The sequence below is a fragment of the Panthera uncia genome, chromosome A2 (genome assembly GCF_023721935.1).
Source record: "Panthera uncia isolate 11264 chromosome A2, Puncia_PCG_1.0, whole genome shotgun sequence".
Classification (NCBI taxonomy): Eukaryota; Metazoa; Chordata; class Mammalia; order Carnivora; family Felidae; genus Panthera; species Panthera uncia.
The window spans coordinates 1,528,190-1,555,711 of NC_064816.1; the positions used below are offsets into that span (position 1 = coordinate 1,528,190).

At 56.8% G+C, this 27,522-nt stretch overlaps 1 protein-coding gene across 2 annotated transcripts in view; it reads right to left on the bottom strand.

The window, feature by feature from the left end:
* Positions 1-27,522, bottom strand: part of GNG7 (G protein subunit gamma 7) — a 120,004-nt gene that overhangs the window by 76,312 nt on the left and 16,170 nt on the right. The window contains exons 1-2 of one of the 2 annotated variants that reach the window (XM_049642361.1): positions 17,984-18,368; positions 13,796-13,853 (exon numbers count right to left, since the gene is read on the bottom strand). The gene's annotated coding sequence lies outside the window, so the exon portion shown is untranslated. Of the gene's footprint in view, positions 1-13,795; positions 13,854-17,983; positions 18,369-27,522 lie in introns of those variants that run through there. The other variant, XM_049642360.1, reaches the window with a different exon arrangement.

Genomic DNA, 27,522 nt, shown 5'->3' on the forward strand with positions numbered 1-27,522 from the left:
CCCCTAACACACGACGCTCGGGGAGGGAACCAGACACGAGAGGCCACACGGGGTGTGAGTCCACGTGTGTGAAAGGTCCAGAACAGACTCATCCACAGACAGAATGGGGTTCATGGGGGCTGGGGGTGATGGGGGTTGGGGGTGATAGTTGATGGGGATGGGGTTGCTTTTTGGGCTGATGGAATTAAACAATGCAATGGTTGCACAAGCATGTAAATGTACTAAAACACACTGAACTATACGCTTTAAAAGGGTGAATTGTGTGGTGAGTGGATTATATCTCAACAAAGCTGTTGTCAAAACATTTTTTTAACCCATAGAATTAAGAAAACAGCCAATAGGCCTGCACTTGGGCTCCCGCTGCCCCGTGTCCCCTCCACGCACCAGGTCTGGCCCCCGCTGCCCTCCCCCCACTGCTATCCACACCACAGACACACTTTCGGCCCCCACCCCAACCCAGAGCAGGGTCCACCCCAAGGGGACACTCAGCCATGAGAACAACAGGACACAGAAAAGGGGAAAAAAGTCAAAATCTTCTCTATCCAAGCAAATTAGGAAGGTCTCGGGCAAGAATGCAACATTTCCAAGCCATTAAGAGCAAAAGAGAAGATTTCCAGGAACATCCCAGCTGTGGGAGGGCTCCCTGGGCCACGGTGGCAGCCACCTTCTTCATGCCATCGGCACCCCTGGCTGGAAGCTACAGCTGCACACAGAAGCAGCCCGCGGGGTGGGAGTGCGGCCGCGCTCGGGCTGTTCTGTGCCCCTGGGCCCACCCTCCCAGCTGGGTTTCCGCCTTCCTTTATAAAAGGGGTGAAGGATGGGGTGAAGGCTCCCCTGCTGGCAGAGGGCCCTGAAGGTCGGAGCATAGCTCGGCTAAGTGACTTGCAAACAGAGGCCCATCTATGTGGCTTTGACCGGCTCTGGGGCCGCCTCCTGGGGCGACCCAGCCCCCCTTCCCTCAGGCACAGCCTCCCTTACTGAGGACGGAGTCCAGCCCCCTTCCCATGGTGCACTGAATAACGACCCCCCAGACTCATGCCCACGGGAGCCTCAGAAGGTGCCTGACACGAACTGAATTGTGTCCCCCAGATTCCTATGTTGAAGCCTTAACCCCCAATGTGATCATGGTTGGAGATGGGGCCTTGTAAGAGGTGATCAATTTAAACGAGGTTACAAGGGCGGCCCCGGTCTGCACAGAATGACGGCCCTGCGGGGACACGGCGAGAGGTCAGAATCTGCACACCCAGGAGAGCAGCCTCAGCAGGACCCAGCCCTGACGACAGCCTGGTCTCAGACCTCCCGCCTCTAGAACCCTGAGGACGGACACTTCACTGTTTAGCTGCCCCCTCAGTGGGACTTGGTTAGAGCAGCTGAGCAGGCTCTGGGGACCTTATCTGAACATGGGCGAAGTCTCTGCAGGTGTGACTGGTTCGATTAACATGAGACCATGCAGGATGAGGGGGGGCCCCCACCTGGGGGGTCTGGTGTCCTTATCGGAAGAGAGACACGCAGGGAGAGGCAGGCGCTGCGGGGACAGGCCACGGGCTGCTGGGCCCCCAGGAGCTGGAGGAGGCGGGAGGAACCGTCCCCTGGAACCTCTGGAGGGAGCTTGGCCCCACCACACTGTGACCTCAGCCATATGGCCCCGGAACGTGGAAGAACGAAATTCTGCGTTTAAAAAAAAAAAAAAAATGTTTACTTTTGAAAGAGAGAGAGAATAGAAGGAGAGAGAGAGAATCCCAAGCGTGCTCCACCCGGAACTGATATCAAGAGTCAGATGCTCAACAGAAATGCCCCCAAAATTCTGTGGTTTTAAGCCCCCTGGTTTGTGGTCTTTTGTCACAGTGGCCCCAGGACACTGGCACACGCCTCTCTGGTCTCCCCCCCAACCCCACGTCGACTGCATAGGAGGAGCCAGCTCAACCCACCGCGTCTTCAAGAAACCACTCCGAGTATCTGCGCCTGCCCTCACCCACCCTTGGCCGCGGAAGCACCCCCACTCCCCTAGGTGGCTGCCACCTGGTGCCTTTTCCGGATTGCTTTTCAAAGAAATTTTGTTGTAATTTTGGTGGGCTGTATCAGTCCCTTCTGGCTGCTATCGCAGAACGCCACGGACAAGGTGCCTTAAGCCGCAGGCCTCACTTCTCACTTCAGGAGCCTGGAAGTATGAGATCACGGCTCCGGGCAGGGTCCCTGGTAAGGGTGTGCTTCCTCGCGGGGAGACTCCTCACTGTGGCCCACCGCGGGGCCCCACCCTCAGGACCTCACCTGACAGCATCACCTCCCCCCCCCCCCCCCGCTCAGGGCGTCCACGTACGAATTTGGGGGATGCAAACACTGGGTCCCTAACGTGGGGGTACGTTACCATCGTCAAACGCCCACTACGCGCAGGCCAGGACCCGGGCCGGCGCGGGTGGGCAGGTCCCCTGTGGCTCCACCCCCTGGCAGGTGAGCTGACCTGGTGCCCTGCACTCACGGGCCTATGGGGCTGGCACTCCCCTGCCCCACTTTGTGCTTTGCAGGGGTGCACGTCCCCCTGCCGGAACTCAGCCAGCAACTCTGCCTGGAAGGAGACGGAGTGTGTCCCGGAGAGACCCCGACGCCGGCCATGGTGGTCGCTCCCAGGCAGGGTGGCCGAGAGCACAAGGGGAGGGGGACGTCATTCTCCTCCTGTGTCATTTGCACCTTGGGAGTTTTTATCCCAGGGCACGCTTGTTTGTGCAAAAAGCCTGTATTTCCTCCGAGGGCTGTGCGGGTCCAAGTGGGGGCGGGTGAGGGAGAAGTCACATCTTGGATTCCGCAGCTCAGAAGGGGCTCCCCTGTGTCCTGGGGGGCAGACCCGTGACCTGGGGTGACGTGTCAAACCAAAACGGAAAGGTATTTTATCCCAAAAGAATTCCAAGCAGGGACTCAAACGGGTAGTTTCACCCCCACGTTCATAGCAGCGCGATTCGCAGCAGCCACGAAAAGGGTGGAGACAACCCGTGTCCATCTGTGGATGAAGGACAAACGCGGTGTGTCCATCCACATGCTGAAGTAGGATCCAGTCTCAGGAAGGAAGGACGTCCTCCCACCTGCCACCGCGTGGACGGTCCCGGAGGCCACTGTGCGCGGTGACAGGAGCCAGACACAGAAGGACACGCCCCGCGCGACCCCACTCACAGGGGGTCCCCAGAGGAGTCCCGTCCACAGAGCCAGAGAATAGACGGTGGGAGCCAGGGGTGGGGCAGGGGCGAGGAGTCCCTGCTTCATGGGGACAGGGTCTCGGTCTGGGGAGATGGAAAGTTCTGGAGATGGATGGCGGGATGGAGGGGACTGCTACACGACAGTGTGAGTGTGCCTGATGCCGCTGAGCTGTGCACTTAGACGTGGTTAGGATCACGAATTTTTTGTAAAGTTTGCTCCTTTATTTTGAGAGAGAGAGAGAGAGAGAGAGGGAGGGAGGGAGGGAGGGAGTGCTTCAAGTGCTCATGAGGCCGTCTCTGTCCCGAGTTTGTCATGTGTGGCACAATGTGGCCTGTGCACAACCGTGGCAGCCCTGGTGGCCTCGTGGTGCAGGTGACTGTCCCCAGCCGCCCCCTCTGCTGGGCTCCCTCCAGGAGCAAGCCGGTCTTCGGGGAAGCGTGCACAGACCAGCTCTGGCAACCTTCCCTGGTAGGTGCCAGGAAGGGGGTGCAGGTGGCGGGCAAGGAACCGCAGTCCCTCCCCTCCCAGCGTCCCAGGTGTTCACCTGGAATGCAGAGGCCCGCCCCGAGGACAGGAAAACAAGGCCAGCTCGGGACACACAGCTGCCGCCTGCGGCCGTCCTTCCTGGGGGATGCGGGCTGGGCCCGCGGAAGGGGGACTCCATTCGCTGCTTTCCCAGGGGCGTGGGCTCCCGGCCAGGGGCACGTTCTGTCCCCATGGTTCTGACACTTCCTTCTCGCCCGGCCAGAGGGAAGGGCGCTGGGACAAGAGCAGGGGTCCAGGGCTCACCGCCAACCTGCCGAAGGGCGGGGGGCCTCTCATGCAGCCCCGGCGTTTCCACGGATACCGGAGAGGCTGGAGGGAGGAGGGAGGCAGGGCCCAAAGACGCAGGGCTCTGGGGAGTGACCCCCAATGACCGCAGGCGGAAGGGACACACTGCCCGTGCACCCAGGCCTGGGGAGCTGCGCCCTCACGGACTCCCTGCAACAACCCGGGGCGTCAGGGTGGAAGCTGGCTTCACCGAAGGGCAGGTGAGGGCTGAGCTCCCCGGGCCTGGCCCACTCCCAGCCCCAAGCTGGCCTGGCCAGCAGCACCGTGGAAACAGCCCTAAAGCCCCCGGGGACCTCTGCCCGCCATCGCTGGGGTGACTGGGCACCCTCACCTCTGCACCCCAGTTTCCTAATCTGGAAAACATGGTCAGTCCATCGTTGCCACGGGTGGGCCTGGAACCCTCTGCCCTTGGCCTCCCTGCTCCCTCTCCCTCAGCCTGTGCCGTCGGTCCTGGCAGCGGCCTCAGCTCCCGTGCCCCTGGAGGATCCCCCTGCATCCCGTCAGCTCCAGGGCCTTATCAACCTCAATTCGGACCTCACTTCCTCCAGGAAGGCCTCCCCGAATACCCGCTCTCACTCCGAGGCAGTATTGTCAGCCATCAGCTCTCTCACCTGGGGTCTCACCCAGGGCAGTCCTGCCCCAGGGGACACCGAGTGAGGCAGGGACATCTGTAGCTGCCACGACTGGGGGACCTCCTGGCGTCGAGTGGATGGGGCCCTGGATGCTGCTACCCCACTCCCCAGTGCCCCGCTGGCTCTACCCCATGGCACCAGGACACAGAAGGGACACAGAGGGCCTGGTTAACGGTTTGCCAGGTATGACCCCAGCCGGAGTCCCCACTGCTGTCTGTCTTCCCACGTAGTCTGTGTGCCTGTCCTCACACCTGCACCCCTGGCCCCTGTCAAGGACACACACAGGGAGCACTGCCAGACCTGGCCCTCTGTCCCTCCGGCCGCCACTGGCTTGGCGGGCCTGCCTCCCGAGGGCCAGAGGGCGCCTGGCTCCCGCCCCGAGAGCCTGCCTCCCGCAGGAGCAGAGCTCGGCTCAGCGGGAACATTCGTCAGGGAGCCAGGGAACAGCATGTCACATTCCGGGAGGCTAATGAGCTCAGACCTCAGCTCCGGCGATGACTCCGCCAAGGAAGCTGCACGTGATCATTACTCGTCCCGGGTTCTGCTCACTGTCCCTGACGTGTCACTGGTCCCGCTCGCAGGCTCGCCTCTCTGTGCGGGAGGTCAGGCGAGGACTGTCCCAGGGCCGCCTTTCCCCCTTCGTTCACCCACTCGCTGAACCCCCGCGAGGGGTCGGACGAAACCCCCGACCTGGAGGTTTCACGACCGGGCCCAGAGGACAGACGCGGCTCGTCTGAATGTCACAGAACACTTAAGGTACTTGGCCCCTCTGCCACGATCTTCTCATCCATGAAATGGGGACAACTGGGCCCTCAACTCAGGTCTCACAGGCCCGAAATCAAGGGACTGGCCGGGCTGAGCTCTCATCTGGAACTCGGGACCCCCTGCCAGCTCATGTGAGCGGCTGGCAGAATCCACTCCCCTGTGGGACTCAGGTCCCCGTTCTCCTTCTGGCTGTCGGGCGGCGTTTGCTCTGAGTGTTCCTGACGTGGCCGCTTGCTTTCTTCAAGGCCAGCACATTGCTACTGCCACTGCTCTGCTCTCTCTGTCTGTCTCCATCTCTCTCATTTTGGCAAAAACCCAACAAACACATGCCTCCACGTCACCCGTCGTCACGTGTCCAGGTCATTAGTGGCAAGGGGATTCCTATCAGTGTGCAGTGGGCGCCTTCAGCCTTTTCCTCCCATCGAGGCAGAGACACCTGTGTCTGTTTCCCGGGCCTGCGCCCGCCGGCCCAACACACGCCAGTGACCAGAGCTCTCTCCACCTGACGGACGTGTAACAGTCCCGCACGTGCCTACGCGAGGCGAAGCCAAATCTGCGCGCGTGCTGAATGGCTGGGAACCGCACACGCAGGGTCCCCACCCCAATTTCCCGGTTTAGCACCACAGTGACGAGAGACGCTGCCCCTGGGGGAAGCGGGACGGAGGGGGTACGGGATCAGGCCTCAGGAGCGACTGTGACTTCCAATGGATCTGTAATTATTTCAAAATACAAGTGTTTTAACGATTAGGTGAAGCGACGGCACCTGGGCGGCTCAGCCGGTTAGGCGTCCGACTCCTGGTTTCCGCTCAGGTCACGATCTCACGGTGTTGTGGGTTCGAGCCCCACGTCGGGCTCTATTGACCGCATGGAGCCTGCTTGGGATTCTCAATCTCTCTCTGTCCCTGTCTCTGTCTCTCTGTCTCTCTCCAAATTAAAAAAATAAAAACCAGGCAAAGCTATGAGTACATTCGGGTGTAACTGGGACAAAGTGGACCGTGCATTCCGCAAACGCGCCCTTTCTCCCCCAGTCCTGACCCCCCAGTCCCGGTGATGCTGCCAGCACGGAGGGGGTGGACGAGGCATCACCTGCTCAGCCCTGGTTGAGGCTTTGGGCCGGCTGTCTTGAAGGAGTACACTCCCTTCTTTCCCTTTGTGGCCGACAGGATTCTAAGAGCCCCAAATCCCTGCTCCCTGGTGAACACGCTGTGTAGACCAACCCTCAGTGTGGACAGGACCCGGGAACATGGTAAGATACTATTTCCTGCTGAGGCTATTTGGGTTTTTTTGTTTGTTTGTTTGTTTGTTTTTAGAGAGAGACAGAAGGAGCACACACATGCACAAGCAGGGAAGAGGCAGAGAGAGAGAGAGCGAGAGCGATAGCGAGAGAGTCTCAAGCAGGCTCCATGCTTGGCACGGAGCCCGACACAGGGACCGAGCCCATAACACTGGAATCACGACCTGAGCCAAATCGAGAGTCGGATACTTAACCGACTGAGCCACCCAGGCGCCCCATGCTTAGGCTATTTTGTATGGAAGAAGGGGTTTGAGTGACGTAATTAAGCCCCCAGATCGGTTGACTTTGAATTAATAAAAAAAAGGGAACACAGGGGCGCCTGGGTGGCACAGTCGGTTAAGCGTCCGACTTCAGCCAGGTCACGATCTCGCGGTCCGTGAGTTCGAGCCCCGCGTCAGGCTCTGGGCTGATGGCTCGGATCCTGGAGCCTGTTTCCGATTCTGTGTCTCCCTCTCTCTCTCTGCCCCTCCCCCATTCATGCTCTGTCTCTCTCTGTCCCAAAAAAAAAAAAAAAAAAAAAAAAAAAACGTTGAAAAAAAAAAAAAAAAGGGAACACACGTGGGTGGGCCTGGCCTAATCAGGTGAACCCTTCAACGGGTCAGAGACCTTCCGGACGTAAGAGACTGGAAGCAGGAGGGGGCCAGTGGAGGAGACCATGTGGCCCCTGAGAGCCTAGGGTGGCCCTTTGCTGGCCGCTAGCAAGGCAGCAGGGATCGCAGTCTGATGACAAAGAAACTGAACCCTGACGACAGACCGAGTGAACCTGGAGGCAGGTCCTTTCTCAGTCAAGCCTCAGTGACACCTCAACGCTGGCCAAGCCCGGTGAGGCCCTGGGCACAGATCCCAGCCACGCAGTCCACACTGCTGCCCTGCAGACCCAGGAGCGGATAAGCCACGTGGAGCTCGCTGTGTGTGGTGATGTTACGCAGCCCCGGCTAGCTAACACACTCTAGGTGACGGCTCTCCCATCACTTCCACGTTCGGTCACACACGACGGATGCTCCTTTCGCTCGGAAACTCCAAGGCCGTGGGGAGCGGGGAGCCGGGAATCGTGCATGGAGCCCAAGACAGGTCTTTATTACAAAGCCCGGTACCAGCCCTCCAAAGGCCTCCCCTCCGGTTGCCATCACATGGGGGGCACCTGCGACAGTTAGAGAGCACTGTGATGCAGTCTGTAGCAATCGAGGCAAGCACCCCGCCCCCCACCACACACCTGCATCTCCCGCACCTGCTCAGGCCTCCGCCGCCGGGCTGATGTCAGCCCTGGAGTCCCTCTTGCTGCCTCCTGCTGCTGAGCACATCTCCAGGCCGTCCCTTCCCCTCTGTCCTGCGTACCCCGACCCTGCCCTGGGGGCTTCCGCAGACAGATGTGAGCAGTGAGCCCAGCGGGGCCCAGGCACACGGACGTTTGCTGACCGAATGATTGGGAGGGAAGGAAAATAAGGAACCGACAACCCACCGGCTCCAAGGGAATCAGGCCGAGAATGGGCCCTGGGAAGATGCGGGACCCCCGTGCCCACCCCAGGGGAGGCCCTCAGCGGCTTCCACCCGGCTCCCGGCTCCCCCGCCCCCACCTTCCTGTCCCACGTGACTGTCGCCCTGTGTGTTTTGAGTCAAGAGGCTGCAGTTTGATGAGTAGCGAGCAGGGCGTGTGCGCACCATGCCCTGCCCCGAGGGAGGCCGACTGTGCCAGCGGTTGCCCAGCAACACACACGTGCCCGAGATGCGTGGCCTCCGCTCCTGAGTTGCCACTGGGCAGCTCCGCTCCAGCAGCCCCACGGACGGGTCCCCCGCCCCGGTGATCTCCCACGTGAGACTCCCTGGGTCTGCGTTGCCAAATCAGTAAAATCCGACAGAAACTTGTGGTGTGCCTTGGCCCGCAGGGTCAGGAAGACGGCTTGGGTGGGACCCAGGCAGTGATGCACGTGGACAGTGAGGCAGGACCCTGACTCCCTGTGGGAGCCGAGAATCCTGCACAGCCGGGACCTCTCGCCTCGCCACGGCGGACACCGGGGCAGGTCACTGTCTGGGGGTGTCCTGGGCGCTGTGGCGGCGGGGCAGTATCCCTGGGCCCCCGCTCGATGCCAGGAGCTTCCCGGTCGTGACGGCCACAGACCTCCCAGGACGTGGGCCCGTGGCCCCTGGGAGAGCCCCGGGGAGAGCCTGGGTTAGAGGGTCAAGCTCACGTCAGAGCCACCGCTGCTGCCTTGGGAAGGGCCCACGTCCTGTCTGCCGGATCGGAGCGGCGGGCTACAGGATGAGGGTCTCAGGCACCGCGGGCTGTGGCAGGGCCCCCTGGGCCCGCTTCACACGGCACCGGCTGACTATGCATGTGCCGCGTACGTTTCTGCTGGAAAGGCAGCGGCAGCCCGTGACCTTTCGTGAGCAGAACGCTTTAAGGTTTTGACTGTGGGTCTTGGCAGTTTGTGCAGGAGGACAGCTCGTCCGCAGAAAGAACTGGTAATAACGTGCGTTTCCACAAGCCTGGGAAGGACTTGAGGCGGGGAACCAGCCGGGGGTGGCGGGGGCAGCGGGCTCTGACTGGAGGGCTGGGGCTGCGGTCTGATCCGCTCGAGGACCACTCCAGAGATAAAAGGCTCCGACGGTGCTCTCGGCAGGAATGTTCACCCGCTCGAGGGAGAACAAGCGGCAGTCAGGAAAACACACTCAGTCGTTTGAAGGTCACGGCGTGCTTTTGTGCTCCATACAGCGAGCAAGAAGGCTGGAGAACGCCGGTCCTTGTCCGGGCGCCCTCCCCCTCCCTCCGCACCATGGGCATCATGGCCAGCCACTCTGTCGGGGCTGAGCAAAGACCCTGGCCCCTAGTCCCTCGATGCTACACCCCTAGTATGACAACCACAGATGGCCCTGGACACAGCCCGGTGTCCCCTGGGGACAAGACGGCCCCCAATGAAGAATCAGAGATTTAACCTAACACATGCAAAATATCATTTCCACTGCGGCCCATTTCAGGTGCTCAGCGGCTGCTGGTATTCGTGCCGGTGGTTCATGCCTACCTACCATGCTGGAAACTGCAGCTCAAAGACAATGTCACATCCAAAGGAAAGCTAGTGCCACAGTGGCCTGGTGAGCCCAGGGGACGCCCAGGGTGAAAGTCCAGAGCCCTCAGGGCACAGGGGGCCTGAGCCGCGGTCCCTGGCAGCGGCAGCCTGAAGGAACTGAAGGAAAGCTGGGTGCCTCTCCAGGAGGCCTCGGCTGCGGTCTCAGCCCCCAGAGCTCCGAGGCTGCAGGAGGGCCAGCGGCTGGGAACCCGATAAAGACAGTGTGAGAGAGATCATTAAGATAGCATCCTCGTTCTGCCCCCAGGAGATCCTGGGCCACGTCTAGGGACATCTGTGGTCATTACACGGGGGGGCTCCTGGCATCGAGGGGGTGGGGCCAGAGATGCTGCTCAGCCCTCACAGAGCCCCGGACGCCCCCAGAGAGTGACCTGCCTGGGCTTAGCGGTGCTGGGGCGGGGGGAGCCCACAACGGGTGTCCAGTTCCTGCTAGCACGTCAGCTCTGTGGAACCAAGGGTTTTCCCCATGTGGTCACTGCTGTCTCTCCATGGCCAGGCCCAGGCACACACTCGGAAATCCCTGCTAAGGGAAGGGCTACCCTGTGCCCCGGACGTAACCACCCCAGGGACCGCACTAGAAGGTGTGACACGGGCCAGATGCCACACCTGGGAGGCCCGAGGCGGCTTCTGAGGGTTTGTGCCGTTTAGGTGAGTCCCAAAGGAAGGGACTGTACCGGGCCAGAGCCACCAGCCACTGCCCCAGATCATGGAGGGGGGAACATTCCAGAAGCCAGACTCAGTCCCCGAGGTGGGGGTTGCAGCAGCCAGGCTGCCCACCCCCAATCCTGTGCCTTTGCTTCTGTGCTGTGGCCTCTGCTCTGGCCACTGGGCCATGCCCGGGTCGAGTGGGTTTCGGGGTGCAGGTGTGCCGGTACCCTGAGCCCCCAAGGTCACAGGCCAGTGCTTCCTTCTCCCTCCTTAACCCAGTGAAAGGGGCCAGCTGGGGCCTGGGTCCACGGAGGCTCTGGATCTGTAAGGGGGATGGGGGCGGGGAGACAGAGTGACCCTGGAACTCTCGGTGCTGGAATGTCCTGGAGAACAGGGACAGGGTAGTCACAGAGCTCCAACAAGGGTGGGGGAGAGCTGGAAATACCGCACCTGCGCCCACAGAGGCTCGAGGCCCAGCGGGGGCAGACCCCGTGGACCTTCTCTGCCCCCTTGTGGTCGCCAGCGGGAACTGCAGCATCCTGTGGGGCGGGCAGAGGGGGGACCCCTGAGCCCCAAGCCCCCGGAGCAAACACCCCAAACACCTGTTCGTCCTTGAGCTCTGACATCTGTTGGAGGGCTGGTTCTGCTGTCAAGACAGGTGGCGGGGCCCCTGCTCAGCGACACCCCGGCTGCTCAGGTGGTAAACCCTGGCCAGGGTCTCGCGTGTCTGTGCACCTGCAGGTGAGCAGAGTGTGTTCAACGAGTGACTACCAAATTAGCACGTAACCAGGGAAAGCCCGGCAACCCCCTGGAGGGGTGCCTCCGTTGTGACAGAGAGCTCCCCGCGGGACCTGCCCACGGAGCACCTGCTCACCGCACCACTCCACGCCCCTCTGCACGCTGCCCCGCGTCCCCCTGGGGCGGGGGGCAGGCTCACCAGTTCGTCTGCTTCCAAGATTTAAGTATAAAAGATGCGATCCGCACAAAGTGCAGGTTAATTGCTTCTTGTCATCTTGAAATTTGGGGGCACGCCAAAGACAACACATTCCCTACGAGAACGCCCACGGCGAGTAGAGGGAACAGCGCGCTCAGAAAAACATTCACGGCCTACGTGACGGACACCAGACGGCATCCAAACGGAGAAAGACAGGAAGTTCCAACACACGTGTCAGAAGAGTTCAAACACGTCGATGAGACAGAGGCCCCGCCGGGAAGGTCAGTAAAGAGCACAGCCAGGCCGTGCACAGAACACACAGCTCAGGGGAGAAACTGAAGCCCTGAGGCGGCCTGGCTGCTCCCCGGGGACGGTGCGTTCCTGGAGGGCACTGGGGCTGTCGGACAGGCGACGAGGACACCCGGACTCTCCCTCTCTCTCTCACACGCACGGCAAGCACACACGTGAGCATTTACCCCAAACGACAACCAGCCAAGGGTGTATTAAGTTTGCACAGAGACAGTCATCCCGGAATATGAAAGAAAGAAAGAGAGAAAGAGAAAAGAAAAACAGGAAAACACCCCCCCCCCAACCCACCCAGAGACCAATTAAATCAGTTATAAAATTATTTTAAAGGAATGTGGCACAGGGGCGCCTGGGTGGCTCAGTCAGCTAAGCGTCCGACTCTTGGTTTCGTCTCAGGTCACGATCTCACAGTTCGTGGGTTTGAGCTCCGCGTCGGGCTCTGCGCTGACAGTGTGGAACCTGCTTGGGATTCTCTGTCTCCCTCTCTCTCTGCCCCTCCCCACTCCCACTGTCTCTGTATCTCTCAAATAAATAAATAAACTTCCAAAGAAAAAAAAGAAACATGTTACAATTCGCATAGAATATGGGATACTAAGCCAGCGTCCGGAAAGATGACGGAAACACAGGTTTACCATCGAGGAAAGACGCCCCTCAAGCAGAACCAGCATGTTACAGAGTAAATCCTTTGGCTCTAAAATCATGCGTGTGGATGTAACTCCCGGAGATCCGGGCAGAACGTGCCCCAGGACGTCAGCACGGCCGGTGCTGGGCGGGGCGCTTAAGAAACTCTGCGGCCCCTTTGTGTGCGTTTACTCTTTTTTAAAAAAAAATTTTTTTTTTAACGTTTATTTATTTTTGAGACAGAGAGAGACAGAGCATGAACGGGGGCGGGGCAGAGAGAGAGGGAGACACAGAATTGGAAGCAGGATCCAGGCTCTGAGCCATCAGCCCAGAGCCCGACGCGGGGCTCGAACTCACGGACCGCGAGATCGTGACCTGAGCCGAAGTCGGACGCTTAACCGACTGAGCCACCCAGGCGCCCCTACACTTCTTTAACAGGACAGCGGTCCGCCTCCAGCTGGCCGGCTGCCCTGTGAGCCGGACTTCACACGGGAAATCTGTGTGGGTCCCACCGGGCGCCCACACGTCACGCCCACCCCAGGGCTCCCGTTTCGGCCCTTGGTCTCTGTCCTCAGGGACAGCCTCTCTCCTGAGCTGAGCCCATGACCACTGCGAGCTTACTGAGGGGCACCTCACAGGCCAGAAAGCTCACCGGGTGGAAACATGGTTGGAGGAGTCGGCAGCGAGGGTGCCAGGGCGTGAAATCACCCCCCACGCAGTCTTCCTGGCACACATCCGCAGAGTCCCCGTTCCCTCCCCAGCCCCTGGCGGCCACCAAGCACCTTCCCATCCCTGCAGACCAGCCTTTGCCAGAAACTTCCCCGAGACGGACCCACAGCACGTGCGTCTTCTGGGGCTGCCTCCTTCTGACATTTTTTCTTTTAGACTCAGGCGCAGACACACGGCTTGGGAATATCCAACATCATAGAGACATCCAATCTCCCTCAAATTTACCGATAAATCAAACACAACGCGAATCAAAATTCCCTCGGCATTTCGGTTGGAAGCCAGAGGTTGACTCTAAGTGAAGATCACAGATCACACGACAGAGAAAGCCGCTGGAGGGTGGCGGAGACCTCCGCGGGCAGGTGCAAGGGTTGCCCAGCTCACCTTCACGCCGTCCCTCCTCCCACACGACAGAAGACACCCAACGCCCTCTGGAAATGAGACCAGACGGACAGACGGCCGAAGTCAAGAGAGCAGGATCTCAGCCTTGTTCGTCTCTACGGCTACCTTGGTAAAAAGAGCGCCCCTGAGGCCACGTGGTGCCTCCCAGCCGCCAGGACGGGCGCCAGCTTTGAGATAACGTCTGTCACGTCCAGTGACTCAGCTCTGGTCCTGCCAGTGGCTACCCTGCACGCCCCGCTGAAGCCTTTCGGGTGAGGCGCCCGCCTCCACAGCAAGCCACTCCCCCTCCTCAGCCCGGCCCAGAATGGCCAGCCATTCAACGTCCCCTTGAACTCTGACGGTCGAGTACGAGACACATCGCGGCACTGACCTGTGCACGAGGCTTAGCTGTCCTCAGCGCCGAGGCTCAGGAACCCGATGTCCGCTCCCTGGAAGAAAAATGGAACAGTTCAGTGGAGCACCATTTGGCCAGAAACACGTGTTCGGCAGCAGCGGTGAGGAAGGGTCTGGAGCTCACGGTCAGACCGTCATGAAGGCCTGCCTTTCGGCTGCTCTGCCAGACTCAGGACCTCCCGGTGCAGAAGTGGAACTTGACACACTTTACCAGAAAGTTCTGTTAGAAATTTGCGAGGTCGTCCCTACTAAATTCTCCAAATGCTCCCAAACTAAACTGAGGAAAGCATTGGATGCTCACGTGACCTTTCATGCCTTATCAGGACGTTCTCCTGCATGACTTGACTCTCAGAGTCCCCTGTGAGGAAAAGGTGGAAACTGAGTCAACCCCCTGCCCCAGGGCACCCACCAGGTCACCGGGGTCTGCCTGCCGAGATGTGAGGACCAAATGCAAGGTGGGATCCAGGATGGGGTCCCGGGGCAGGACAAGGACCACAGGGGCGAACTGGTGAAATCTGAATAAAGAGTGGGGCTGGGTTCAGGGACGTGCACGGTCGTCACAAATGCACTGTGGTTCTGGGAGGTACGGCCACAGGGGAGGCTGAGTGAAGGGCAGACAGGAACTCTATCTTTTAATCAGATTTTTCTTCATTTTTATTTTAGAGAGAGAGAGAGTGGGAAAGAGGAACAGAGAGAGAGAGAGAGAGAGAGAGAGAGAGTGAGTCCCTAGCAGGCTCTATGCTCCCCACAGCTTGATCCCACCGTCCTGGGATCATGATCTGAGCTGAAATCAAGAACACACTCAACTGACTGACAGCCACTCAGGTGCCCCAGACAGGAACTCTGTTTGAAATTCTCCTGAAAATCTAAAATTATTTTGAAATTGAAAACTTATTTTTAAAAAACCCCAAAACTCAAAAGATGCCGGCTCCCTTTTCTCAGAGTTCAGGGCCATTGTGTTGTCAACCTGGGGCCAGGATGGAGAACCGAAGTCCCCACCATCACCTGCAGGTGGCGCCGCTGCCTCAGTAACGCCCCAGATGCGGCTGGGGAGCTGCTGGAGCGCCCCGCAGAGGCCAGAGGGCGCCTCACTGCTGGGGGCGGCGGGTGGTGAGAAACAAGGGCCCGTCCAATATGCGCCCCCCTACCCGCCCTGGAGAACCCACTCCACTCACTTCAGCCTTGTAGGGGACGTCCACACATACGATCATTCAAGTTTTTATTTCTGACTCAATTAAAGACTCACGAGAAGTTGCAAAACTGTGCCCAGGGGTCCTGGGCACCTCGCACCCAGCTCCAACCGTGCTGGCTCCCTGCACAACCAGGGGCCGTTGTCCAAACCAGGAAACTGACCCATCACTAGGCATTGTTTTCTAAGGCCTTCTCACTGAGGCACGGTCCTCAGGCCACACAGTTAATTCACACACAACACACAGTTCAGGGCTTTTTACTATTTTCACACTTGTGCAACCATCGTCACAAACAATTTTAGGACTTTTTCATCACCCCTGAAGGAAGCCCCATCCCCATCAGCCATCACCCCTCCCCAGCACCCCCGGCCCCCACGAGCCCCCTCCCTGTCCCTGGATGAGCCTGTTCTGGGCGTTTCACACACGTGGACTCACACCCCGTGTGGCCTCTCGTGTCTGGTTCCCTCCCTGAGCGTCGTGTGTTCAAGATCCGTCCGCAGGGCGGCGGGGGTGGGCGCCTCGCTGCTGTTCACGGCCAATCATGTGCCCGTGCATGGACGGACACACTGCGTGCACCCCTTCGCTGCTGATGGGCACTTGGGTGTTTCCACCTCCTGGTTGCTGCTGCTATGAATCGTGCTGCTGTGGACACGGGGTCACGACTCCCTTTAAAGATGGTTTCTCACCTCTGCCTTCACACGTGCCAACCGCAAATCTCCCCGTCCCTAGCCCTTCAACACCAGCCGCTGGCTGTCCTCCAGCCCTGGGACCTGAACTTGAGCACTGAGGCGACCCCCGCAGACAACCAGACCAGCTCGTCCGCGGCCCACGAGACAGGCTGTGAGTGGCACCAGCTGGCGCCTGCCCGTCCCCGTGACCTTCACCCAGGCAAAAATGCTGGGCTTTCACTTTCCCCATCAGGGGGACCCACAGGCCATCCTGAAGGACCAGCAGTGGGATGAAGAGGTGGGACCCTGGTACCCCGGGGCCTGCCGACCCCACACAGACCCACCGGAGGCACTGCCGGGAAGCACAGTCACAGACACCAACAAAGGAAACGCTGGTGGGAAGGGCCACGTGCCGAGGGGGCCGTAAACCACGCTGGAAACAGACACCATTCGTGACTGCGGCCACTGGGGTGCCTGCGTGGGAAGGACTCTCACCTACATTTATCCTGGGCCACAGTTCTTACAACCTGGGACCCCCATCTTGTCCACGTGCTTCTTTTTTCTTTTCTTTTCCTTTAAATTGAGATGTGATCCCCCTACCCTAAAAGCCACCCTTTTGGAGTGTCCAATTCAGCAGCTTTTAGGATATCTGCGAGGTTGTACGAACGCTGGGCTAATTGCAGGACGTGGTCGTTACCCCCTGGAGAGACCCCGCGCCCACCAGCATTGCTAGGATCGTGTGTCCTGGGAGAAGGGAGACCCCGGAGTGCCTGGGTCTCGGTTTACCGCAGGCCGCGGACTCGGCATGTGGTCAGTAACCACTGGGGTTTCCTGTCCCGGTTGGTGCTACGGGAAAGCCTGCAGAGCCCAGGGGACCCAGGGGAGACCAGGCCACCCCCGCAGAGCTGCTCCCTGTGGGCCGGTTCCAGCCCGAGCCTCGCCTGTGAAACGGAACGGGCAGGAACCCCGCTGCACGCCTACGGGACGGGCCCAGGGGCTCAGGGAGCCCCTGTTCTCAGCCGCTGCCGGCAGCTGCGTTATTTATCAACCTGATAAAGGAAGACAAAACCCGCGATCACAAACCAAAGGCGCGCTGGGTCTTCCGCCATTAATTTCCCAGTGGGGTGGTTTCTACTTCCCTCGTAATTCTGGAGGGGCTCCACAGATCTGCAGCCTAGTATCTCCGCACGGTGAGCTGGGACATGGGCAGGGGGACCCTTAGCTCCCACACCTGGAGACCCCAAACTGCCAGAAACAGGGCCGTGAAACTAGGCGTTAGGGGAGACGACAGGCCGACTTCTACTTGAGAGTCTGTGCCCAGCGGGACACACTAGCTCGGGAGCTGCTGCCATGTCCAAGCGCCCCGTGTCCTCCTGGGAAGCAAACCCCTTTTCGGGCAGGACCCTGTTACCGACCTCCTGGGCCGGGGGAGGGGCGAGGCAAAGACTGAACCCGAATGTCAACGAGGACTTTGGTCAACGGTCACGTATTAATATTGGCCCATCGACTGCAACAAATGTGCCCCACTACGGCAAGATGGTGACAACGGGGGAACTGTGGAGGGGGCAGGGGGTATGTGGGAGCTCTATTTTCTGCATTTTTCCATCACCTAACACTACTCTAAAAAGCAGTCTATTAAGAGAAGATCTTGAAGAGACAAATTAGGAGAATTCTGAATTTAGAAAGGAGGAGGGAGGAGGGAGGAGGGAGGAGGGAGGAGGGAGGAGGGAGGGGGAGGGGGAGGGGGGGAGGGGGGAGGGAGCCTGTCTTAGACCAGATGATCGCAAAGTGCTCACATTCACCAGTGATTGCTTCAACGAGCTGTTATGAACCAGACCCACAGAGAAGCTGGGTCAGTCTTGGCCAAATGCATTGCCTACTTTCCCCCCCACCCCCGGAAGCCTCTGCAAGTAATGTAACAATATGATACGGCAAGGATCAGACTCTCCTGACCGCTCAGGCCCGGAAAAACCTACACCAGAGCCATCCTCCCCGCTGCCCCCCCGCCCCCGGCCCAGGGACCACAGCAGCCCCATGAGTGGATCAGAGAAGAGCCCTAATACAATCAGTCCCAAACCGCCTCCCTCAGATTACTCCCAGATCCCATTTGGCCAACGGAAAGCATATTGTGGCCGGGGATAAGCGGATTTCTGCAAGATGGCACCGAGCGGCACACTACCCGTTCGCTGTCCGTGGTCCCCACGGGGCTCGGAGCGGCTCGCTGTGACACAGCAGCGGAGACCTGAGACTCCTGCCCTCAGCACTGACTCGCCTGACGTCTCCACCTACACCTCTGGCAGCCGTTACCTTTTTCTAATGGTGAGCACTGAACCGCACTGGAGTTTCACTGGAGTTTTCGTTTTCTTGTCTTCCCAGTGTCTATCGACCTGATAATCTGGGGAGACACAAGAGCCCAACGGGGCCCAGGAGATTCAGCAGAACAACAGGGGTGAGAAAAGGAAGCCTTTGGGATTTCGCGAATTACCACAGCGTAAATGCCAGCGCCTCCTTTCTGAAACGGAAGGAAGCCCCTGCCTGTATCCCCTTCCCTGCGAAGCAGGTCTCTCCCTCCACCCCCAGCGCCCCTGACTGTCTGTGGGCGCCATCTTGGGCGTTGTGGGGCATCGAGCGTCACCCCTCAACCCCACCCATGCGATGCCAAGGGCACCCCAGTCGCGATGACCACAAACATTCTCCAGGCCCCCACCCCCCACCCCAGCGGGGACCCAGCACTCGGCAACAGGCAGATCTTCCCTGCCTGGGCCACAGTTCGCGTCTCCGTCTATGGGAACGGGGGGGGTGGGCCCGGGGGGTTGGGGCCCCCCCCCCCCCCCCCCCACTGCCCCCCCCCCCCCCCCCCCCCCGCCGCGGGCAGCAGGAGTGCGGGCCTCCAGGGAGGCTCCAGATAGCAATGCAGCCGCTGTCCTTCATGCACTCGTTGCCACAATCACCCCAGCCTCCCCCCGTCGCCACAGCAACCATCTAAATATGTCACCCTGACTGATTCTGATTGCAAATGAAGTTGGGGGAGGAGGAGCCTGGGGGAAGGCACCGGTGGGGAGGCACAGGGGGGCGGGGGGGGTGGGGAACAGGAGGTGAGGCGGCTGGTGGAGGGCTCTGCCAGGACTGGCCCAGATCAGGCGCCATCACACCCCGGATCAGACGGGACACGAGGGCACCGCTCGCTTGACCCCAGGGTTAAAGGTCTCCGGTTGCCGAGCACAAGAAGGCAGCTGGAGTGCCGCTGCCCTTTGATCCCAGGTCCGTGGTGCCTCTGGAGGTCCTCCAGACCCTCCTCCACCTAACCCACACTGGGGGGGATGGGGGGGTCACCTGCTCCATACCATCTGACCAGGACCGCCGCGGTTTCTTCTGCTGTCACATGTGGTCAGGGACCTGACTCAACTGTTTTCCAAATTATCATCACAGGGTCTCCCCCCACCAACCTCGCACTGCAGACATTGGGCTGGGTGGTTCTCTGCAGGGCATCCCGGGCGCCGTGGGGGCTGAGCAGCGTCCCTGGCCCCCGTCCCCATCGATGCCAGGAGCCCCCCAGTCATGAGGATCACAGACATCCCCAGACACTGCCCCTTGTCCCAGGGGGCAGGGCCACTTCCCTGTGCGAGGCAGCGGTCATCAAACCCACACCGCCTGGAACTGTAGTATATGGGGGGACAGGCAACTGATTTAGGAGACGACCAATTTCCAACAGAAAAAAAAAAGAAAGAAAACAAAATGTGTAAAAACAGATTTCTTTTTCCACTCGAAATTAAACTAACTACACCGAGTCCCATGGAAGGGGGGTGGTGGGGACATATATCCTTATATCTGAGAGGCAGCATTGCCAAACACTGTCTGTCCTGACTTCACGGCTTATGGACTCTTCTGTGCCTCAGTTTCTGAATCTGTAGCATAGAGATGATGGGAGCACCTACCCCGTGAGTGTTTTTCAGATTTAATAGCTGAACACATATAAGCTGCTTATATCAGTGCCCGACACTGTTAATAGTATATAACTGCTTTAGGGGCGCCTGGGCGTCTCAGTCGGTTAAGCATCTGACTCTTGATTTCGGCTCAGGTCGTGATCTCACGGTTCATGGGTTCGAGCCTCACATCAGGCTCCACAATGACAGTGCGGAGCCTGCTTGGGGTTCTCTCTCTCCCTCTCTCAAAATAAATAAATGTTAAAAAAAAAAGAACTTCCTTATTACATGATACGTATCGCAGAGTAAGTTACACGCCACAACTTCTCCATTACTCAGGACTTGTGTGATCTGCTTTGTTGACAAGACCAGGGTCCAGCAAAGTCTTCCCGGGAAGGGCCAGAAGGTCACTATTTTTGGCTTTGTGGGTCAGGTGGTCTTTGTCACTACTACTCGCTCGACGTGGCTGCGGGAGACAAATAGTTGCGGTCACGTGCCAATAAAACTTTATTTACAGGGGCACCTGGGGGGCTCAGTCGGTAACGTGTGCGACTTCGGCTCAGGTCATGCTCTCACCATTCAAGAGTTCGAGCCCCATGTCAGGGCTCTGTGCTGACAGTTCAGAGACTGCTTTGGATTCTGTGTCTCCCTCACTCTCTGCCCCTCCCCCACTCACACTCTGTGTGCGTGTGTGTGTGTGTGTGTGTGTGTGTCTCAAAGATAAATAAACATTATAAAAAAAAAACCCTTCATTTACAAAAGCAGGAGGCCTGGATTCAGCCCACAGGCTGTAGTTTGTGACCCCCGGAACAGAAGTCAGTCTATTAAAACACAGCACTAGGGGCGCCTAGGTGGCTCTCTCAGTTAAGCATCCAACTCTGGCTCAGGTCATGATCTCAAGGTGAGTTCGAGCCCCGTGTTGGGCTCTGTGCTGACGGCTCAGAGCCTGGAGCCTGCTTCGGATTCTGTGTCTCCCTCTCTCTTTACCCCTACCCCCCTCACACTCTGTCTCTCTCTCTCTCAAAAATAAATAAACATTAAAAACAGGTTTGTTTGTTTGTTTTTTTTAACATGGCACTATTTTAGCCACAAATTATCATATCCAGGCGCCACCACAGAGAGACCATGGCCATCTCATCCTGAAGCTAGACCCTGGGTCACGTGGAAAAGCTCCATGCTGCCCCTGACCGTCACCCAGCAAAATTACCTCCAACCATCCTGCCACACAAAACACCCACAACCACAGAGGGGCCACTTCCGCTGCTGCCCGGAAGGTCACCTTGAAAAAAATCCATCACCCGACTTTCTAGTAAATGCCTCGTCTTCATCGGTGGGCTGGCAAACCTTGGCTGCAAAGGGCGCCCTAAACGTCTAGGTCTGGTGAATGAAATCGCCACCGGTGATGCCCTTGATGACCGCCGCCCCCCTCCCCCCGCCACCGCCCAGTGGGACAGGGTTCCTGCACACGGAAAGTCTGAGAAGCCGCCACAGCCCAGTGGGGCTGTGTCATGTGGGGGTCCTGGATGAAGTTCTGGGGCAGAAAAAGATGATTAGGGGGAAAGCAGAGAAGTCCAAAGTATGGAGCGCAGTTAATAATGACATAGGAATCTTGGCCTATTGACTGTGACAGGTGCACTCCGCTGATGGAAGGTGTTGGCCAAAGGGGCCCCGGCTGTGGGCTGCGTGGGAACTCTGTACTGCCTTCCCACTTCCTCTGAGGATCTGAAACTATTCTAAAGTGAAAGTTTACTGAACAAGAGAAGAGAAGAGTGACGACAGGCAATTAGCCGTTGATGCTAGGAGCACTGAGTCCCTGTGACAGCGTCTAATAATGACACGATTATATAAAACCTAGAAGAGAAAGACGCTAAAAACAGGATATGCTAATCGACAAGGGAAGTTTGCTCTTCTGACAGGAAGCGGGGAGGAGGGGAGAAGGTGGCTGAGCGGGGCCCCGGGTCCTGCTGGAGCAAGGCTCTGAGACATCTCCGGCAGACCCGGGCGACAGGGCGCATTCACTCAGGGGGCCGTGGCGTCCAGCAGCACTCAAGCAAGGCCTGCCGAGTCTGCAGCCAGTGCCCGGGCCCGGAGGAGGGCAAAGGTTTTATGGATGGAGAATTCTGGAAAATAAGAGGGAAGCTGTGGGCCAAAGAAAGAAAGAAAGACAACTAACAACTAATATGGGATCCTGGTCTTTGCACGTTACCCTATTAGATACTTCCATCTACACCGGGGTCTCTCCCCTCCAGCCCCACAGACATTCAGAACCACTTCATTCTCTGGGGGCGTCCCAGGCACTGGGGGGGGGCTGAGAAGCACCCCTGGCCCCACCCACTCCGTCCCAGGAGCATCCCCAGTCATGACAACCACATGACCAGTGCCCCCTGTGGGGCAAAATCACCCCAGATGAGAACTACTGTCCTACAATACCTAACAATCTAGTTACAACCCCTAAGAATAATTATCCTTGCTCTACAGATGGGGAAACGGAGGCTCAGAGAGGAGATGAAACCAGTCTGAGGTCACCAAGCTAGAGAAGAAGGGGACAGTCACGAGTGTCGAACACCACTTCTAACAAGGAGAGGCCTCTGAACTGGGAAGGAGGCAGCGCTGACCTATCAGAGACCCGAGACCAAATCTGGCCCACCACTTGCTTTGTAAATAAAGTTTTATTCAAACACGGCCATGCCCCTTCACTTATACACCATCCAAGGCACAGCTGCACCTCCAAAGGCAGAACCCGGCAACTGCAGCCTCTGGCCTGTAAAGCTGAAAACACTCACCCTCTGGCCCTTTACAGAAAGTCTGTTGACGCCTCACAGGGAGACCCTCCACCACCACTCCAAGGCCCCGCAGTCTAAGTGCCCAGGGAATATGCTGTTGAAGAGATACAGACAACACAGGCAGCCTCCCCGGAGGGGAAGCACATCTGGCCTGGTTCTGCCCGGTTCTGGCCAAGGAGGCCCGCCCTGTGTTCTCCTCCTGCGCCAGAAGGGGATCTGCCCCTCCCCATCCGCCTTCCAGGGAGCGCGTGTCATTGTGGGTGTGCGGGGACTGTCAGGTGAGTGGCAGCTGGCAGCACGCCAGCCCGTGTGCCTCGGAGGCCCCGGTGTGTGGGCTGTGCTGTCACCTCGACCCTGCTCTCGCGTGGGACGGAGCGGAGGCTTCTGCTCCGAGCTGTGGTGTTTGCCTGACTCCGTGGGTCAGCCCTGCAGCCTCGAGAGGGTAAAACGTGCTGAGTGAGGACGAGCCCAGCTCATCTTCCGGGGGCTCCAGCTGCCTCGGCACAGCTCTGGGCCCCGGTGCTGGGACCCACAGAATGTTCTGGAATCTGAAGGTCACCTCGCTCCATGTTTTCCGCCCCCAGCACTGGGGGCGGGTCATGCTCTGGGGGAGGGGGTGTCTTAAACACTCTGGGGGCTGAGCAGGACCCCTGGATCCACCCACCCGAAGCCGGGACCACTCCAGTCATGACAGCGAAAAATGTCCCCAGATTTTGGCCGGTGGTAAATATGGAAACTGCTCGCTCTATAAAAGGACTTGCTGGGTGTTCATGCTGGACTCGACTCCACCAGAGGCTGAACCAGGGGAGCTCAGAGGCCCCACGAAACCAAAACTCCAGTGCAGCGCCCCTGACATCTTGAGACATTCTGCGCCCGACAAGTTCCAAACACGCGATCTGGTCGGTCCTTGTTTTCTGTAGCTTGCATACTTCCAGATCTGGTCCTCACCGACCCTACACACTTCTCAGGGCGGCCGTAGCAAGTGACCGCAGACCAGGTGGCTTAAAACCACAGGGACTTGTCTCCCAGCGCTGGAGGCCAGAAGCCCACGACCCAGGAGTGGCCAACGATGATGACTCTGGAGTGGGAGGCCCAAGGCCACCCCTCCTTCTGCCCCAGATGCCAGTGGCTCTGAGCCCCACATGGCCGGAGTGGCCAGCCGTGTCCTTCAGATGAACCACAATATGTGCCCAGGTAACCTTCACTCCCCTACATTCCAACATGCTTTTCTGACTCACGGCCACCTCCTGGGGGACTGTGTTTGGGAACGAGCGGTGCACGAGGACATTCCTCCACGAGGGTGCAAGGCCACAGTGGCGGGGGCGGGGGGAGCTTGCCACGTTCTAGTGGCCCATCCTGGGGTCACAAGAGGGAGGTGGGCCCCAGGGCAGGCAGGTGGTGACAATGGGGGTCCTGGCTCGCTGGACGGGGGCACCTCTTCCAGCCCAGCTCTGTCACCGCACGGGAAGTGGCCTGATGTCATCAGCTCTCCCAAGTATCCTGAGGAGCTGGGAGCTCTTTTATTATAAAATCTCCAGATTTTTCAATGTTGGGAATAATTCAAAGTTTAAAACCACTGGGTTTGGTTCAGCCAGAGATCAAGGTCAACACCAAGAACGGTAAGCCCTGTGGACAGCATGTGTCCCTCTGTGTGTTCTTACCCCAAAACCACAACCCTCGTCTGACTGGGAGAAAACACCAGACAAACCCAGATGGGGGGTGTTCTGTAAGACTCCTGCCCTGTCCTCTGCACGACTGTCCAGGCATAAAAGACAAGGAAAGTCAGAGAAACCGTCTCAGCCCAGAGAAGCCTTAAGGAGACGTGACAACTAATGCCATGTGGGGTCCTGGGGCAGAAAAGAGACGTTTTCTGGGAAATGGGAAATAATAAGGAAATCCAAACGAAGTACGGACTTGAGCTGATCATAACGTATTGATACTGGATCAATAATTGTGACAAATGCACCACGCTAACGTAAGATGCCAATACCAGGGCGTGGGCCACGTGGGAACTCTCTGCACTGTCTTTGCAACTTTTCTGCAAATTCAAAACTACGCCAGGTAACTTTATTTTAAAGACTGGTTTGCAAACTGCAACCCAGGCGCGTTGCCGTAACATTCCACAGGATGTTCACGACGGCCTTATATTTTGCTGTGGAAGGCCCGATTTGTCTTCCAGGCTCAGTGGGCTTGTTCTCAAAAGTGACCATCAGAGAAATATAAATATATAGCCATGAACATGTTTTTAGAAATTAAAAAGCTGCTGGGATGGCCAAGCTCCCAGGCATGTAGACAGGGTTTAATCTATGAACCAGCAGACCCAGGACCCAAGTAGGAGAGCAATGACACAAATAGAACGTGGTGGAGCCCCTTGGGGGGCACAAGCCCAGCCCTCAACGGTGCAGAGGGGCACAGAGGTCCCTGGCCTCCCAGCAGCCTCTCAGCCAAGGAGGGCCTCGAAACCACATCAGTGGACACCACTCCCAAGTGGTATCAGTGACCACAGCTGCTGTCTGAGCTGGGGCTCTGAGGATCTTGATGACTTCACCCTCATGTCAATATGGCTACAAGATCGGGAACCACCCCCTTTCTATCTCAGTTGAGGAAAAAAGCTGTGTTTGTTTGTTTGCTTGTTTTTAAGCTACACAAAACCTAAAACACTGCCCAAAGCCAGTAAAAGGAATGGAAGAGTTCAAACTGAGGTTTAACGCCAAAGCTCACAAAGGGAGAGATGCCTTACGACCTGGTGGATCTCCCGTGGAGACATTCAATGTCTGGAGATGTTGGAGGTACTCCTGGCATGGAAGGGGTGTGGCCAGGGATGCTGCTCAATCCCTACAGTACCCAGGATGGCCCATAAACGATGACCCAGCCCCAATGTCCATAGTGCCAAAGACGTGAGCCCTTGATGGACAGGGAAGGAGTAATAGTTTATCATACACCCAGACCTATATGTGCTAACACTGTAGGAGATCCAAGACATTGGTAAGTACCAAGAACTACAGACAAGTACATCAACTAGCACAAGCCATCTGAGTTACAACATTTTCTTGAAAAGATACATTTGTACACGTACCTGTATATGCAAAGGGAAAAAAATTCTAGAAGAAAACACCACCAGAACTATTAACAGTTACAATGGTGAGGAGGACTGAGGGGTGGGAGGTTAATTCTTTGTTTTATGTCCTTATATATAATTTGAAATTTTATTTACCATGAGCATAATTGATAGTTCAAAAATTAATTCTACTAACTGGGGATATGATTATATTAATTACCTAGCCCAAAATGTCAACAGTGCCTCGACTGAGAAACCCAGATGAATGGCAAATATAATTTAAAGAAATGACCACTGAAGCAGTGATGTGTTAAAGATTACCTCCCCAGAGAAAGGAGGCAGAGAAACAGGAAACATGAGAAAGACTCATGATTAAGAGGGAAAAACAAAGGCAACCATCAATGGAGACCAATATGTAAGACAGAATGAGTCAGTCACAGTTGGGGATAAGAGATGGCATCCAAGATATGAAATCAAACAAAGTAGCAGCTATGGACTACCCCACAGGAAACACGAGGATCAATTTCAATTCAAGTGCACAGCCCAACCCATGCTTTAAAGACTGTTCCATGGAGATGGATTCTATGTGGACCTGACCTCTAGGAATCTGCTTCCCAGAAGGCAGCGGTACAGTCACATGCAGTCAATGAACAGGCTATCCCACACAAAGAAGGAACCTAGTGCCCCCCACAAAAAGCAGACACCGTACAGAACACCTCCACACATAATTTACTGGGTGTTGGCCACAAGCTTTCTAGAAAAGCAAACTTGAAGATTTTAGCTCTGAGCTTTTGGCCTCAAAAATAGCTTCTAAATTATAAAGGGAAAAATCTAGGTATTTTTCCCTCTGCCATTTTTATTTAACATTCTATCATTGGCATTTTCTAAGTATTCTTTGAAAACAATTTTCTAAGGCAAGGGAATTAAAAGCAAAAGTGAATTACTGGGACCTTATGAAGATAAAAAGCTTCTGCACAGCAAAGGAAACAACCAACAAAACTAAAAGGCAACCAACGGAATGGGAAAAGATATTTGCAAATGACACATCGGACAAAGGGCTAGTATCCAAAATCTATAAAGAGCTCATCAAACTCCACACCCGAAAAACAAATAACCCAGTGAAGAAATGGGCAGAAAACATGAATAGACACTTCTCTAAAGAAGACATCCGGATGGCCAACAGGCACATGAAAAGATGTTCAACGTCGCTCCTTATCAGGGAAATACAAATCAAAACCACACTCAGATATCACCTCACGCCAGTCAGAGTGGCCAAAATGAAGAAATCAGGAGACTATAGATGCTGGAGAGGATGTGGAGAAACAGGAACCCTCTTGCACTGTTGGTGGGAATGCAAATTGGTGCAGCCGCTCTGGAAAGCAGTGTGGAGGTTCCTCAGAAAATTAAAAATAGACCTACCCTATGACCCAGCAATAGCACTGCTAGGAATTTATCCAAGGGATACAGGAGTACTGATGCATAGGGGCACCTGTACCCCAATGTTTATAGCGGCACTCTCAACAATAGCCAAATTGTGGAAAGAGCCTAAATGTCCATCAACTGATGAATGGATAAAGAAATTGTGGTTTATATACACAATGGAATACTACGTGGCAATGAGAAAAAATGAAATCTGGCCTTTTGTAGCAACATGGATGGAACTGGAGAGTGTGATGCTAAGTGAAATAAGCCATACAGAGAAAGACAGATACCATATGGTTTCACTCTTATGTGGATCCTGAGAAACATAACAGAAACCCATGGGGGAGGGGAAGGAAAAAAAAAAAAAAAAAAAGAGGTTAGAGTGGGAGAGAGCCAAAGCATAAGAGACTGTTAAAAACTGAGAACAAATTGAGGGTTGATGGGGGGTGGGAGGGAGGGCAGGGTGGGAGGGAGGGCAGGGTGGGTGATGGGTATTGAGGAGGGCACCTTTTGGGATGAGCACTGGGTGTTGTATGGAAACCAATTTGACAGTAAAATCATATATTAAAAAATAAAAAATAAAAAAAAATGAAAAAAAAAAAGAAAAAATAAAATAATTAAGGTAAAAAAAAAAAAAAAGAAAACAATTTTCTAATGGCT